At 49.2% G+C, this 17,196-nt stretch overlaps 1 protein-coding gene and 1 non-coding gene across 2 annotated transcripts in view; both read right to left on the reverse strand.

Annotated features, from left to right (window-relative positions):
* Positions 1-17,196, reverse strand: part of WNT3A (Wnt family member 3A) — a 71,422-nt gene that overhangs the window by 18,593 nt on the left and 35,633 nt on the right. The gene's annotated exons all lie outside the window — the stretch shown is intronic.
* On the reverse strand, positions 4,614-4,779 carry LOC115873679. Its single transcript, XR_004048566.1, has one exon. It is a non-coding gene; the product is annotated as a U1 spliceosomal RNA (small nuclear RNA).

Below are 17,196 nucleotides of genomic sequence, written 5' to 3' on the forward strand. Positions count from 1 at the left end.
TGTGTGTGTGTGTGTGTGGCCGGGAGGTTCTTTCCCCGCCAAGTTTCTGATCTTTTGGCTCTCCCAAGACAAGGAGGGGTTTGTGGCATCTTTGGAAGACCCAAGTGGTTAGTTAAGCACTTGACCACTGGCCTCAAGGTCAGCAGTTCAAATCTAGCCAGAGACTAGGGGGAGGACCAGCCGGGCGATCTGAATCCAAAAGGTCGCAGTGGGCAAGCTCTGCAGAACAATTCTGCCCCGCGCACCCGGGGTCATGGTGAGTCAGAACCCACTAGGCAGCAACGTGCTGCGACATCAACAACACTGGGAAGTGACGGATGAGAAGCCCTGGTTCTCAGAGGATGACCTGTGGTCAAGCGAGACAGCCAGCTAGGCAGCCAGACAGACAAACAGGCTCCCCCAGGACTACCCGCCCAGTTGGTTTGCAATGGATGACAACAGGCGGTGCCCCCATTCGGTCCACCGCTCCCCCAGTCCACGGGCCTCAGGCGGGCTAGAGGGGGTGTGGAACTTGCATGTGGTAATCAGGGAGCGGTGTGGGGACAAAGGGTCCGGGAGAGCCACCTGAGAGCGGAATGCGGCCCGCGCCCCATTGTTGCCCAGGCCCCTGACATCGCCGGTCCCGCGGCCAATCGTCCTGATTACCTGCTGGGGCTAATGAATCTGGCTTTGTGAGGCCACTGTCACGCCGCGTTAGGCCCACAATGGCCCGCGATATTTTATATGAATTTCCCCCTCATCGGTGATTAGGCTATAGCAAGTAAGTCATAGCAACCTGGAGGTATGTCGGGCGCTAGGGGAAATCCCTATTCACATGCTTTAATGCAGCACTCAAAGGGCGTGTGAATCGCCAACAGCATTTTCACTTTTCTCTTGTGCTTAATCTTGTCGTCGTCGCTGGGATATTGTGCTCTGAGCCGGGCTCGGCAGGGTGTCGGCCGAGGTCTCCCCTCAGCCCCTTTTACACCCCCTCCCACTGGGGAGAGTTAATGATATACCGGAGAGGTGGCTGGAGACAGTGGGAGCCCCCCTTCCCCAACATATCGTGAACGGCAACACTTTCTGCTGGGGGGGGGTCAGGGGTCGCAACCTGGAGTGGGACCCTGGTTTCCTAGAGGCCCCTCTCTGCTTCTCTCCTGCGCCCCTGGCTTGTGCTGCCTGGCCGGCCACCCACCCCTGTGTCTGCATACGGGGCCCTCAGGAGGCAGCGGACACACAGGAAGGAGGATGGACCACCCCCAAGGGCTCCTGGAGTCGCTGGAGTCCACCGGCTTCCCTGCCTGCTCCTCCCAACACAACCCACCCAAGTGGAGCTGCCGGAAGGCGGGCAGATGGCTGGGATGGGGGTGGGAAGCATGGTGCTAGGGACTCATGTGGTATGAGAAACTACCGATGCCCCAAGGCCAGCCTGCAGGCACTCACTGTGTCTGTTCCAAGGAGCCGAACCAGCTATCCAAGCCCAGACTCTGGGCTGCAGGGGCTTCTTCCCGAGGGCTGGCCTAGGCTGGTGGAGGGAGGCAGGAATACCTGACTTGGCCTGGGTAAAGGGTGATGGGTCTGGAAAGGCTGGCTACCCCCGGGAGCATTGAAGGGCTGCTGGGCACAAGCTGAGCGGCTCCACCACTGGGGCCAGAGGGCTGGCCCTGCACCTCCTGTGGTGCACAGGGGGCTGGAGCCCGGGGACTTTCACCCAGTCTTCTGTGCTTTCTTCCTCTGGGAATCAGGGAACTTGTGAGGCCTGCCTGAGGTCTCAGCCGGTGGTCTCAGCCTGACAAACCCAAGAGTGGGTGGCCCAGTGGCTGGGGTGAACCCTGTGACTCCGCATCTCTGAACGGATGAGAGGAGAACAAGTCACCTGCTTCTGCGGCTGCCCCACGCCCCCCATCTCGTCCTGTTCCTGGGCTGCCATCCCTCATGCCCACTCTCCATAAAGGTGGCTGACTTCTACCCAGAGCCCAAGGTCCGTGCCGCCCCACTCAGCAGACCCCCAGGGTCCTTTGACATGCAGGGACCCAGGCTGATCCATCTACTCGGTCTCCACTAGGACCCTGGCCCTGGAACGGCTTCCCCCCAGAAAGGCCCTCACTGCCCCGTCCTCCTGCGTCCTTCCCCCTCCACCTTGCCAGGGGTCAAGATGCAAATCCTGGAGAGAGTGTCACGGGTCCTCCAGGTGTGGCTGTGCTGAGGGGCAGATAAGCACATAGCAACCCAGGCTGCACCACACTCAAAATTCCTCAGATGCTTGCTCTCTTTCCCGGGGCAAGTTAAACGCACCCTTCAGCCTTCGGGATGCACCAGGTCTGGTGTGCTTTCTGCCTCCGAATCACCGACACCCAGCGTGTCAGGCGGGAGCTTTAGGGGGTTTCAACCCAATGCACCAGGTCTGGTGTGCTTTCTGCCTCCGAATCACCGACACCCAGCGTGTCAGGCGGGAGCTTTAGGGGGTTTCAACCCAATTGGCTAGACAGGCTGGGAGGCATGAACACAGCACATTCCTTCATATCCTTATTCTCTCTCTGCACATGGGCATGTGTGCAGAAGAGCATGCGTGCTTGTGCACGCGCGGACACACACATACACACACACATACACACACACACACACACACACACAGAGCACAAGGCGGGGCCCCGCTTGTCACAGTCGCCTGGCAGTGTTAAACTCTGATCAACGAGGCCGCCTCAGCAGGGGTGGCCAGGCATCCCGTGGACCCTGCCACAAAGCCTGGGGTGACCTCTGACATGATTAGGGGTCGCACTGACCCTAATCCAATCAGATTGATTACTGTGAGCAGGCAGGCTGGGCGGCCCTCCACAATGGCTTCCAGGGCCCAGCCTCTCTCTGGGGCACCTGGCTGACTCCTCTTCCTCCCCGGCCATTCAGCTCTCTGGTCACAATGAATCCGGCCATTTCTCAGTCCCTGTGGCAGGCCGGCCTCAGGAGGTCGGAGGCAAGACTGCAACCCTAGGAGGGGGAGGGAGAAAGGCTCCCCTTTTCCATTTAGGCCCAATGGTGAGTGGGCGAGGGTTGAGAAGAAAAAGGAGGAGAACAGGAGAGGGGAGAGAGGAGGAGGAAACTGAGGGCACAGGGTGAGTGTAGGAGCAGCCTGAGAGAAAGGAGAGAACAGGCAGGAGGGAAGAGGAAGCCGAGGGGACGGGCAGCCAGGAAGAGGAAACCAGAGAAGAAAGAGGGTCTGAGACTGGAAACGCAGGCGGATGGAGGTCTGTTTGCAAGGGGGGACAGGCCTCCTGGCAGTGGGAGCAGCATCTGCAGAGACCCAGAGGCAGAGAACACCAGTTCTTGAGATGAACTCCACTGGGAGACCCTGAGGCAGGCTGGACTCTAGACTTGGTCTCACAAACGGGGGTCTCTGAAGGCCTTTTGAGTAAATGAGGGTGCAGAGGATAAAGGACCCCCAAGGCCCAGAGAAGAGCAGTACAGGGCCCAGCTCCCACTCACTGTGGCTACCCACACATGGTCCCAACCCTGTACAGCCTGTGTGGGCCTCGCACCCATGCTGCCCGGAGAGGGGAAGCTTGCGCAGGGCCAGCCGGGCTGTTGGGGCTCCAGCGCTTCAGCTTCCTCACCCGTCACATGCTAATCATAGTGCCTGCCTCATGCGATGGTGTTGGGATTCGATGTACTCTTGTGTGTGAAACACTTAGCACTTGCGTTGTAAAGAAAGAAGAGAAACCCTTCACGATCCACCTCCAAGGCCAGCCCCCGACCCCGCTGCTTCCCCAGCCCCTGTGAATGCATCCTTGCTCTGTAGACCCTCATTGCACCCGTCCTCAGAGAGGGAGGTTGTCCACAAGGAGCCAGGCACTTGCTAAGTGAAGGTGATCGCTGCAGAGGGGTGGGGGTGGGGGCAGGGTAGGGGTGGGAGTAGGGGTCAGCCCTTGAGTGAGATTTGGAATGAGACGTAAGCTAAAATGAGGGAAGGGCTGGCCCAAGCACGCTCTGTATTCTGGGGGACAGTATGCCCCAGCACATCCTGAGACCGTGCAACCTTGGTGAGGACTGTGAGGAGGGGGAGCAGTCTTTAGGGGGAGGGCTGGGCGACACAGGGGCAGCACGCCTCAGGCAGAGGAGGCGCTGCCTGGTGCCCCTGAGGCCGGTCAGCCCAGGAGGCATGTCAGAGGTATCGATGACAGGGACGAGTGGAGGCCAATCCTAGGCTTGTGTTGGCCCCCTTGAGGGGCTGTGACCCGTTCTGAGCAGAGCGTAGCTGGAAGGAGCAGAGTTTGGGATGGGGGAGATGACGGCGTCTAATTATAACTTGGCCATTGTGGGGAAAAGGGTGGAGGGGCAGAGCATGGAGACCAGCTGACTGGAGGGCAGGTAGGTGCAGCATCGTGAGAAGGGGGGCTCAGGCATCTCCACACAGACCCTCCCACCCCCAGGTCAGGCCAGCCTTGGGGTCAAAGTGCATGCATGCTACCTCCTCATGCCCCTCTCCCACCTGCCCTTTCATAACCACCCTCCTTCCAGGCCTCTTGGCTCCTGTCCAGTCCTGAGAGTTCTGTGCAGAAACAGAGGGAGCATCTGTGATAACTGGACCCATCAGGGCTTCTACCTCACTGAGTGGGAGCTGGCAGGTTTTTTTCCCCCCCTAGGGGAGAGCGCGAATACAGTCCCCCACTACCACAAATTATGCAGCCCAGTTTCCCACATTTGGGGAAATCGCAGGGGTCAGCACATCTGGAGTGCAATGGATAAGCCTCGCCCTGGGAAAGCCACCTTCGTGATCATGGTATCTCCCCTGGAGCTGGCACGTATTAAAACGTTTTTGATGATGAGTCACTGTGTGATTTTTGGCACAAATCACTGAAAAAAAATTCAAAGAATTAAGAGTGAACCATTCCCATTCTCCTATTTACTTAGGCAAATGAGAGTTCTCGGCACCAAGATCTATAACATTGAAAAATGGGATGGGCCCACAGCTAACATGTCGTGCTTGATGGTGAAATAATGCAAGTTTCGGCCCCCCACCCCCACCCCAGGATCAGAAACAAGATAGAGATGCCTGCTCTCACTACTGCTATTCGACCTGTTCTGGAGGCTCTAGCCAGAGCGTTTAAGCAAGAAAAAGCAATAAAAGGCATTCAGATGGGAAAGGGAGAAGTGAGACTACCTCTATTTTCAGATGACAGGATCTCATATATACAACTCTAATCAGCCCACATGCAAACCCCACCGAACACTATTAGAAATGGTAGCCGAGTTTATCAAGGTTTCAGAGTATGTCTTAATTATTTTTCATGCCATTGAGCTCATCCCAACTCAGGGTGACCCTGTAGGACAGGGTAGAACTTCCCCCATGGGTTTCTGAGACTGTAATTCTTAGTCATCTTGTGCTGCTAAAATAGTAGTATCACAAATGGGTAATATTACAATTGGTGATATCACCAATGTAACAAAGATGGAAATTTATCTTCCTGCAGGTTAGGACACTCGAAGTCCTAATTCAGGGTGCTGGTGCGAGGGCCGCTTTTGTCTCTCTGTTGGTTCTGGAGGAAAGTCTTTGCACTTGGCACCTCTCCTCCTCCATCTTCTTTTGATTGCTTAATTTTCTTTCATATTTCAAAAGCGATTGATTGAAGGTACATCCCATAATAATCCTGCCTCATTGACATAGCTAAGACATCCTATTCCAAACAGGCTCATAACTGCAGGCACGGAGTCTAAGGCTTCGAGCATGTACTTTTGAGGAACATATCGTTTTAGTCCATATCATTCTCTGGCCTCCAAAATTCATGTCCTTGTTATATGTAAAATACATTCACCACATCACATTATGCCCCCAAACATTAAATCCACTCCCAGTCCAAAATCTCATCTTCTGAATAAGGTAAATCAAATAGGCACGAGACTTTAGCCCATCCTGGGCCAAAATTCCTTTTCATCTGAGGACCTGGGAGAGCTAGACTGTAAGCTATCTGTTTCTAAAGTACAGAGGTGGAACAAGCACAAGCCATTTCCACTATCAATGGGAGAAATGGAGGAAAAGAAGGGACCAATAGCACGAATCCAGTCCCCAACTCAGCAGACTCCATTCCATGAGCCCTCAAGTTGTAAAATTCCTGTTCCCTGGGACCATCTGGGCAACAGCCCTGCCCTGCAGACTCTGGGTGTTGGCCATGCTGTCTGCATTTTGAGTAGAGATCCTTTGGCTCCAGGCTTCAGCACCATCTTTCCAGGACCTCTGAGACGGCAACTTGGCTTGGCTTTAGGTGGCCGCATTTGAATGAATCTGAGTGGTAAACCGTCCCTTCGGCCTGCCAGAGACTATTCTTCTGCCCTTTGGGCACGGCAACCCCATTCCCCTGGCACACCTTTGTGACAGCTTCATACTCCAGGACTGAGTTAGTGAAGCCCAACTTAGGAACGCAGGGGATTTAGAAACCCAGAGATCTTGATCCCACTCTTTGAGAGTGAGGCGATCATGGCCCTTCCCTGTGAAACCTAGAAGGCCCTGCTTTCTGTTCGTGTGAACTTCTGTGGATCTCTGAGCTGCCCCAAGGACGAGCCTTTCCTTTTCTTGGAACACAGCAGATGCTGATGCTTTGGCCTATTCCTGCCTGTAGAATTCCAAGAGGCCGGCAGGTTTCAGCCTCTCTGTCTGTCTCTGTCCCCTTTAGTCCAAGGGGATGGACTTTCTGCTGTGGAATTGTTCAGAGCCATCAGCCATAGGCTTAATCTCTTCAATCAAATATTGTGTAAATCCTTGGTTAAAAAAAATTCTAGGATATGTGTCCTTAGTTTGCAAAACAGACATTTTCGAATGTCTGCTTCCCCCCCCCTTTTCCACTGGTCATTTATAAAGTCCACTCCCCCCCCCCTTGTCCACTGGTCATTTATAAAGTCCACTCCTTTCCTCTAGGACAGTGCATCTCAACCTTCCTCAGGCCGCGACCCTTTCGTACAGCTCCTCATGTTGTGGTGACCCCCAGCCGTAAAACTATTTTCATTGCTACTTTGTAACTGTAATTTTGCTACTGTTATGAATCGGGCAACCCCTATGAAAAGGTCGTTTGACCCCCAAAGGGGTCGCGACCCACAGGTTGAGAACCTCTGAACTAGCGTCTTACTACAACGGCAAGGAGAAACCACTCGGCTCCTTTAAGATCTAACTTACAGATCTCATATTTACAAAAGTCATCACTCACACATTTCTACATTCCACCAAACATTGGCACATCATGCAGACGCTGTCTAGTCACATAGTCATGATTTTCTTTTGCAGCCTCACCAGAAGTACACGTCCTGTTCATATATCTAGCAACCTTCTATTGCGGGCACCATGTGTATTCTCTAAGGCAATAGCATTCTGTCCTCATTTCCGTGAGGACTTTTTCATTTTCGTCTCAGCCCTCACCAGAATTCCCTTTGACGTCTATCATGTCACCAAGTCTCTTCAAGGCAATCTCGGCTTTTACTGCTGTTGCTAGGGACCACCAGATTGGCTTCAACCGCAGCGACCTCACGTACATCAGAAGAGAGCACTGCCCGGCCCTGCTCCAGCCTGGCAATCACTGCCGTGATCGAGTCATTGTTGCAGCCACATGTCAATGCACATCCTTAAAGGTCTTCCCCTTTTTGACTGTCCCTCTATTTCACCAAGAATGATGTCCTCTTCTGAGAGCTGGTCCCTCTTGGTAACATGTCTGATGGTGATGAGGTGGAGTCTTGCCGCCCGGACTTCTTAGGAATATTCTGATTGGACTTCTTCCAAGACGGATTTGTTGTTCTTCAAGCAGTGCACTATATTTTCCATATTCTTCTCCAGCACTATAATCCAAATGCATCCATTTTCCTCTGGCCCTTTTTATTCATTTTTGCATGCAAATGAGGTGATTAAAAAGATCGTGGCTTAGATCTGATATTTAACATTTTAAAGAGATTTTTTTGGCAACAGATTCCCCCAATGCAATACATTTGATTTCTTGACTGCTACTTCTGTGGGTGTTGATTGTGGATTCAAGTAAAATGGAATTCTTGATAGTTTCAAGCTTTTCCCCATTTATTGTGGTGTTACTTATTGCTGCAATTATAATGATTTTTATTCCCTTTATGTTTAGGTCTAATCCATACTGAAAGCTATAATCTTTTATCTTCATTGGTAAGTGCGTCAAGTCCTCTTGGCTTTCAGCAAGCAAAATTGAATTATCTGCATATTGGACGTTGTTAAGAGTCTTCTTCAATCTTCATAATGTGTTCTTCTTTTAGAGCCCAGCTTCTCAGATAATTTGGTCAACATACAGATTGAATAAATATGGTGAGAGGCACACACCTCTTCTGATTGTAAACCAAGCAGTGCTTCCTTATTCGGTTTGAACCAGTCTTTTGGTCTATGTGTAGGTTACACAAGAACACAAGTAAGTGGAATTGTGTTCTTTAACTGGAATTAACTGGAATTCTCATTCTTTGTAATGTTATTCAAAATTTCTTTTTTTTTTCCATAGAAACCCATCAATTTCTATGGATTACTGTAACCGTTTTTTAAACTATCTTGAGCAAAAAATCGAGTGTGTTCTATTAATGGTATTGTTCAGTAATTTCTCGTGACTAAGTTACCTTTCTTTGAAATGGGCATAAAAATTGATCCCTTTCAGTTGGTTGGCCAGGTAGCCGCCTTCCAAATTTCTTATCACAGACGAGTGAGTGTAACCAGTGCTTCATCAGCTTGTTGAAATCTTGTAATTGGTATTCCATCAATTCCTGAAGCCTTGCTTTTTCCTAATGCCTTCAAAGCAGCTTGAATTTCTTCGTTCAATACTATTGTTTCTTGCTCAAAGCCATCTCCTGAATTGGTTGAATGTCAACCAACTCTTTTTGGTACAGGGACTTTGTGTATTTCTTCCATTGTCTTTTGATACTTCTTGCATCATTCAACATTTTGCTCATAGAATCCTTCAACATTACAACTCAACTCAAGGTTTGGGTTTTTCCTTCGATTCTTTCACTTGGAGAAATGATGGCTATGTTCTTCCCTTGTGGTTTTCTAACTCTAGGTCTTCATACATTTCATGATAGTATTTGGCTTTGTCTTCTCAAGCCTTCCCTTTGACAATTTCTGCTTAGCTCATTTACCTCATTGTTTCTTCCAGCTGTTTTAGCTTCTCTGTGACATACCACAGCTGCATCAGGCACCTTAGAACTCTTGCGGTCTCTGTCCCTTACCCAGTTCAAAACTGCTTCCACATTTTAGGAATCTATAGAATCTTGTTTTCATTTTGGGTATATTTTAAAGCAACTCCCCACTTTCCTAATAGACACAATCCCATCTCAGTCATCTTGTGCTGCCCTTACAGAAATGCCACAGAGGAGTGACTTTAGCAAAGGGAAATGTGTTTTCTCACAGTGGCTAGAAGTCTGGATTCAAGGTACTCGATTCTAGGGGAAGGTGTGATGTTGTTGTTGCTATCAAGCCCAAATCTACTCAAAATGACCCTCTGTGACAAAGTATGACTGCTCCACTGTAATCTGTCTCAGAGCAATTGACAGCTCTTTTCTCTCGAGTCAAGGCAAACTGCAGACCTTTCAGTGAGCAGGTGAATGCTTTACCATTGAACCACCGGTCCTGAGGGAAATGCAAATAAAAAACCACAAGATACCACGTCATACCCACTGTGAGAAAGATAGAAAGAAAGAAGACCATAACGAATGTGGGCAACATATGGAGAATTTGGAATTCTCACTTATTGTGGATAGAAAATAGTATAGTCACTTTGTTTGGCCATCCCTGAAACTCCTAGTAGATGCTCAAGAGCACAGAAGACATATGTGCACTCAATAGAGCTCTGCTTGTAATAACCAATGACCGAAATGTCTGTCAGCCGGAGCTTATACAACAATATAAACATGTTGTATAAGATGATATTACTCAGTCAGAAAAAGGATGAACTATTGCGATATCAGGTAAGGCACACCTTAGTTGCAATATTGAAGGATTCCAAAGACAAAATGTTGAACAATGCAGGAGGCATCAAAAGAAGATGGAAGGAACACACCGAGTGACTGTACCAAAAAGAATTAGTTGACATTTAGCCAGTTCAAGAGGGAGCATATGATCAAAACCCCATGGTTCTGAAGGAAGAAGTCTAAGCTGCACTGAAGACATCAGTCAAAAACAAGGCTCCAGGCCTTGATGGAATACCAATTGAACTGTTTCAACAAGCTGATGAAGCACTGGGAACACACATCTATGCCAACAAATTTGGAAGGCAGCTACCTGGTCAATTAATTGGAAGAGATCCATATTTGTGCCCATTTCAAAGAAAGGTAATCCAATGTGGAAAGTTATCACTAATTATAAATTTATCATTATCATTAATTTTACATGCAAGTAAATTTTTTGATGAAGATATTTTTTAAACGGTTGCAATAGTATATCACCAGGAAACTGTTGGAAATTTATGCCAGATTCAAAAGAGGATATTGTAGGAGGGACATCATTGCTGGTGTTAGATGGATCTTTAAAAACAGAGACTACCAGAATAGTGCTTACTTGTATTTTATTGGCTATGCAAAGGCATTTGAATGTGCAGATCATAACAAACAATGCATAATATTGCAAAGAATGGGAATTCCAGAACACTTTAATTGTGCTTCTGTGGAACCTGGACATGGACAAAAATGCAGTCATTTGAATAGAACAAGGGTATAAAATCAGGAAGTTTATGTCAAAGTTGAATCCTTTCATCATATTTATTCAATCTGTATGCCGAGCAAATAATTTGAGAAGCTGGACTATATGGCAAAGAACTGTGCATCAAGATCGGAGGAAGACTTATTAACAGCCTATGGTTTGCCGATGATACAGCCTTGCTTGCTGAAAGTGAGGAGGACTTGAATTACTGGCTGATGGAAGACCAAAGACTGCAGTCTTCAATATGGATTGCAACTCAGTGTAAACTTACTTTACCGTGCAAAGAAAACAAAAGTCCTCATAACTGGACCAATCGACAACATCATGATAAGTGAAGAAGATATCAAAACTGTCAAGGGTTTCACTTTGCTTGGCCCTACAATCAATGCTCATGGATGCAGCAAGTCATGAAATCAAACGACTTATTGCATTGGGTAAATCTGCTGCACAAGACCTCTTTAATGCATTGATGAGCAAGAATCGCTCCCCAAAATAATTTATCATTATCATTAAGAGTGGGCCCGATCTTCTTTTCAATCGTCTCCTATGCATGTGGAAGTTGGGCAATAAGTAAGAAAGCCTGAAGAAAAAAATTGATGTGTTTTAATTACAGTATTGGTGAAGAATAGTGAAAGTGTCAACGGACTGCAAGAACAAAGTTGTCTTGGAGGAAGTAGAGTAAGACTGCATCCTGGAAGTCATGATGGTCAGACTTTTTGTGTCACACACTTTACACATGTATGAGGAGGGCCGGTCTCTAGAAAGGGACTTCATGCTTAGTAAAGCTGAGGAACGCCCTCAAGGAGATAGCAACAATAAGCTCAAACAAAGTAACAAGGAGATAGCAACAATAAGCTCAAACAAAGTAACCATTGTGAGTTGGTGCAGGGCTGGGCAGTGTTTCCTTCAGGTTTACATAGGGTTGCTTGAAGAAACGGACTCAATGGCGTCTAACAACGACAACATTGACACATGTCGTACACGGCAAGGGTGGTCCAGAGTCGGTCCCTAGCCTTAGGTTATTTTCATTTTATTTAATTATTTTTATTAGTTGGGATTTAATACATATATCATATCATCCCATAGTTTAATCACATCACTTATTTGGCTTATAGCATTTAGCTTCTCCATTGTCTCTTCCAACAGATGTGGTCAATTTGATTCCTGTGTATTTCATCCAGCTAAGTCCACATGCATAGTTGATGTTTATGGTGTTGAAAAAAGGTATTTGCAATGAAGAAATCGCTGGTCATACAAAATTCTATCACGTGATCCCCGGCTTTGTTTCTATCGCCAACGTTGTACTTTCCAACTACTGATTCTGCCTCTTTTTTCCCCGAACTTTCCCATTCCAGTCACCAGCAATTACCAATGCATGTTGGATCAATATCAGACTGAAGACATTGGTAGAATTCTTTAATTTCCTTATCATCGGCTTTTATTTGAAATATAGCTGGACTAGTTGGTCTCCTTTGTATGTATCGAGCTATTATCCTAGTGCAGATAGCAGTGAACACCAAGAGAGATCATGAAATGTTTGTTTTTATAAATGATGGTGATGCCCTTCCTTTGGAATTTGTCGTTTTTGGTAGTTAACCATACGAGCGCCTGATTCCACATGGCCAATGCCAGTCCATTTCAGCTTGCTAATGCCTAGGATATTGATCTTCTGTGTGTTCTACTTCATCTTGATAACTTCCAATTTTCTCGGATTCATAATTTGTGAATTCCTTATTTTAATTATTAATGGATGTGCACAGCTATTTCTGCTAATTTGGGGTCTTGCTTGATCAGCAAGTAAAGGCCCTGCAAGCTTTGCTCCACCCACATGATCAAGGTGGACTTGATTTTAAGACAGGTCTTCTTGCTTAGTTGTGTTTTGAGTGCCTTCCGACCTGAGTCTCATCTTCTCGCCCAATCTAAGACCAAGCTCCACTGCACTTCGCAATGTCCTCAGCGGTTAATCCCTCAGAAGTGGATAGTCTATTCCTTCTGCATAGTCTGCTGTTAGTCTAGAACTCTGCTGAAAGCTCTTCTCATTACATATCTAATTATCTTTATAAATAAATATATTAAATTATCAGCAATTTGGTTTTATCTCTCTAGAGAACTCTGTCTAACGCATGTTGGTACCAGAATGTGGGTGAACCTGCTGGCATCTGAAACCCCAGGAAGGGGTTCTGACTTCTTCCCAAGTGCCCCGGACTTACACCAAGGCCCTGTCCCACCTGCCCGCCAGACACTTCTTTGTAGAGAACCCAGCCCCTGGGTCTTCACACCCGAGTCTTATTAGTTAGGTCTCCTCCTTCTCAGGCACACCCTAGATCAATTATATCAGAATGTGGGGTGGGGGGAGAGGCACTCAGGATATTCTAGCTCTCCTTCAGTGCTTCTTACCAGTGGCCCACTTGAGCCATAGACCAGAGCCATTCTGAGCAATAAGGAGAGGCCCCAAGGCTGAGCTTCACGCTCTCTTGCATCCAAGTCTGCTGTTTGCAGCCTCACCCTGCAGGCAGAAGCCAGTATCCCAGTGGCTTCCTTGGCTTTTCCCACCCCCTGCTATGTTTCCTTTCACTCACTGATGTGACCCCAGGGCAATCCTCCGGGGGGGTGGGGGGGTGGGGGGGGCCACACTGAGTAGACCCTGCCTATGCTGTCCCAAAGACCTAACTGTTCACCTCTCTGGGCCCCTCTCCCACAGCAGCTTTCCTGGAGAAGGTCCACCCTGTCCATGAGGCTGACCACTTAACTTGAACTTCCTAGTACCACCACCATTTTCTGGAAAGGGAAGAAGGATCTTATGATTGAGTTATGAAAAATCAAGTCTGACTGGGTGTCCTCCTTGAAGACATGGAACAGTACCTTTAGCCCATAGAGCAGCGGTTCTCAACCTCTGGGTCACCCGATTCATCACAGTAGCAAAATGACAGCGATGAAGTAGCAACAAAAATAATGTTATGGTTGGGGGTGGTGGTGGTCACCACCACACGAGGAACTGTGTTAAAGGGTCGCGGCATGAGGAAGGTGGAGAGCCACTGCCCTACAGGGAAGAGTGTGTCTGGCAAAGACGGGTGAGCCCAGACCTCTACGTTGGCCAGGGCAGTGCTCCTGGGAACTTGGGGTGGGAGGAGGGAGCTCACGTTGGGTTTCCTCAGGTCTGCAGATTCGGATACTCGGAGTGGGGCCAGAAGCCTCTTTCCCAAGAAACCATGGCTAAGGGCCAAGAGTAGCTACCCTACGGAGGGCCATTCAGCTGTAGACCCGCTGCAACAACTGGGGGCCTTCCTGTGGCTTCAGAGTGGGTCTGGAAGCTTCCTGTTCACCACACTCCGAGGTGATGTCAGCTTTAGGAGTCACCTTGATAAGCAGATCTTGAGTGTCCTTATTCTGCCTCTTGTTCTAGAGCAGTCGAAACCCAGCTCCCAGCCAGCTGGACCAGCTCTGCAGGCTGGACGCCTGTGTGTGCCCATGTGGCCCTGCCTGTGGCCCAGCCCATGGGCTAGAATCTCTCCAAAGGGAGCCAGGTTCTCTAAGGTCCAAGCACGCTCTTAGCCTCCTGTCTCAGCGGGCACCTGGGGGTGGGTGGGCGGGGGGGAACAGGAGGAGCTGCGCTTCCATCAGAGCTTTGCTTTCAAAGTGGGATCCTGAGCCCACCCAGGACTCTTGTTTCCTCATCATTAAATGAAGAGGTTACTTTAGCTAAAAGCACTTAAATGGCTCCAAGAGTACATGGGGTCCTGGCCAAGGTCAACTCTCTTAGAGGCGGGAGCAACGAGATCAGAACTGATGGCTATGAAGAACGTGGGATACTGGGGTCCAGTCTGCGTCCCACCTTCTCTACTTGCACTTGGAACCCTGGAATAGCAAGACACTTGATGCTCTGGGGACAAAGGCATGCCCCATAGACCCCCCACAGGGGTGTAGGGGAGGTAAAGTTGGCTTCCAGATAGAACTCGGACCTCACTCAACACCCAGGAGCTCATCACCTGTGTGATACACACGTGTGACAGCCCTCTCCAAAGAGGAAGCGGACTGGCTTCCTGCCATCTTCCCCCAATCCTTCCACTTCCTGCTCAGTTAGGGGACACACATGACTCCCATCCTGACTCTGGAGCCAAGAACCTGGATGGCACTGAGCCCTCTGTTGGCGCTCAAAGTCGTGGTGTGCACACTGCCCTGAAATGAATCGATTAACTAAAGAAAAGAAAAATACTCTCCTCGCTTCATAAATTGGCTCTGTGTGGAGCGCTCTTTCAACAACCTGTCCTGTCCTGAGCCTAAAGCAGGGAATGGTTAGGGCATTCTCGGATCTCTTATGCGCTGACACTCTTCTCTGGGCATGTGTGTAGCTTTGGACTCCCCACTACACAAGGGAGCTTTTCAGTATGCTCAGCCCCCCTAATAACTCTCTCCCGACCTTTTCTTCCCAATCTCCCAGTGTGGCCCTTTCTCGCTCCAACTCTACTCTTTTGCCCCCAGGTGGCAGAGTCTTGTTCATTTGCCTTTCCATGTTTTCAAGGAACACGCTCTCCTGAGTCACGTCTCTGCCTTGCTGTTGTTCGGTGCCCTCGAGTCAGTTCCGATCCAAAGCAACCCAATGTACAACCGAACCAGACACTGCCCGGTCGCTCCGGTGCCACCCTCACAATTGTCCCTGTTCCCGAGCCCTGTCTTGCAGCCACTGTGTCAATCCTTCCTGATGAGGGTCTTCCCCTCACGTGCTCTCTGCTTTACCAACTACGAGGGTCTTCTCCCAGGTATGGCCTCTTCTGACAACGTGTCTAAAGCATGGAAGATGAAGTCTTGTCATCCTTGCCTCTAAGGAGTACTCGGGATGTACTTCTTCCAAGACAGATGGGTGTGTCCTTTTAGCGGTCCACGGTACTTTCACTATTTTTCTCCAGCACCACCCTCAGATGCAGAGATTCTTCTTCGCTCTTCTGTAGTCAGTGTCCCACTTTCACATGCCTCTGAGGTGACTGAAAATACTATGGCTGGGGTCAGGTGCACCTCAGTCCTCAAAGTGACACCCTTGCTTTTCAACACCCTGAAGAGGTTTGTGCAGCAGATTGAAATACCCACCGCAACTCGCTTCTGCCTTGAGACATTCTAATTAGGGAAGACACAAGCAAGCACGTTGCACCCGTCTTTCAGGGAATTCCCAGTCCACAGTCAGACACTCACATTGGGAATCCATGCTGCCATTTTCCAGACCTCGTTGAGCCAACGGGGAAGGGAGGCGGAATTAAATGGCACAAAGTTCTCCTATCATCTAACATCTCTTCTTCCTTGGGTTGGTATTCGTATGGTGCTGGCAACCTCTGATCATTTTCCAGAGTCCTGTGAGAGATGATTTGGTTGTTTTTGCTCACTGTCTGGCTGTCCTGTGAAGGGACCGGCTTTTGGAACTCCCTGTGCTACCATTTTTGCTGATGTCCTTTCCCATAGAATTGACAACCTAACTTCAGAGGCCTGGAAGTGCTGCTTCCACCACATTATACTAGTCAAAGCAAGCACAGATGTCCATTCGCATTCTCGGGGAGGGGGTGTGGGGGCGGTGAGGGAGGAGGGGCGTGAGGGCAAGGGATGCAGAGGGGGAAGGGAAACCCTGTGACTCGATGGAGCTGCAAGGTCATACTGTGAGAGGAGGGTGAAGAGGGGAAGTAGGTTGGGGTGGCAGTCCCTCGAAGGTGCTATCTGCTAAATATGCAGTCAGTCATCAGAGAAAGAAGCCCACAGACAACCTGGGCAGGGGTGGGGTGGGGCGGGGGGCAGTGCTGAAGGAAGACTGCTTGGGCCAAGGTAGGCAGGACATTTTGGAAAAGTCCTGCCACATCCTTAGAGTTCTAAAGGGTATTCATGATGAGGCCAAGGCTGCATTCTATCGCACCTCCCTCATAAGCCTACTTATCTCCTGACTTCCCTACCTTGTCAAGAGCACCTCCATCCTCCCAGTGCCAAACAGTGGTGTCACAATGATTCTCCCCTTCACCCATCCCGTTGGCTGTACCTTCAAGCTACATCCTGAACCCAGCTACTTCCCACCAAGTCACCACCTGCCTTTCCCCGAGTAATTGCCCTGGGTCTCACAATCACGCTGCTTCTCTTCTGGTATACCTGACAGCAAGAGAACTCAAGCCTGACCAGGGCCCTCCTCCACTCTCCTGGCTCTCTCAGAGCCATCTGGCCGCTGGTTACATCTTTCCTTATCTTCTTCACGATCATTTTATCCCCCTTTCTCTTCTCATCAGTCCCTTTGCTTTTTCTTATATCTATCAGGCATTGTCCCATCTATAGGACTTTTCATTTACTGGTTCCTGCATTTGAATTACTCTCTGCTGTCTGTATGACTCACGGGACCATCAAATCAGGTATCTGTTTTTAATTCCACCTGATCTCCCTGTATGACACAGAACACCACCACCCCCTCGAAGCCTAGACATCTCTGTGCCTTTCAACTTGCTTCACACTTCCTCCCCTGCTCTAGGATTGCCTTCCTTGGCCTGTCTGTCAGCTCTCCCCTAATCCCCAACCCCCGCCCCTGA

Source organism: Echinops telfairi, unplaced genomic scaffold, assembly GCF_000313985.2.
Source record: "Echinops telfairi isolate 266 unplaced genomic scaffold, ASM31398v2 ScPeMD7_7469;HRSCAF=8507_0, whole genome shotgun sequence".
Lineage (NCBI taxonomy): Eukaryota > Metazoa > Chordata > Mammalia > Afrosoricida > Tenrecidae > Echinops > Echinops telfairi.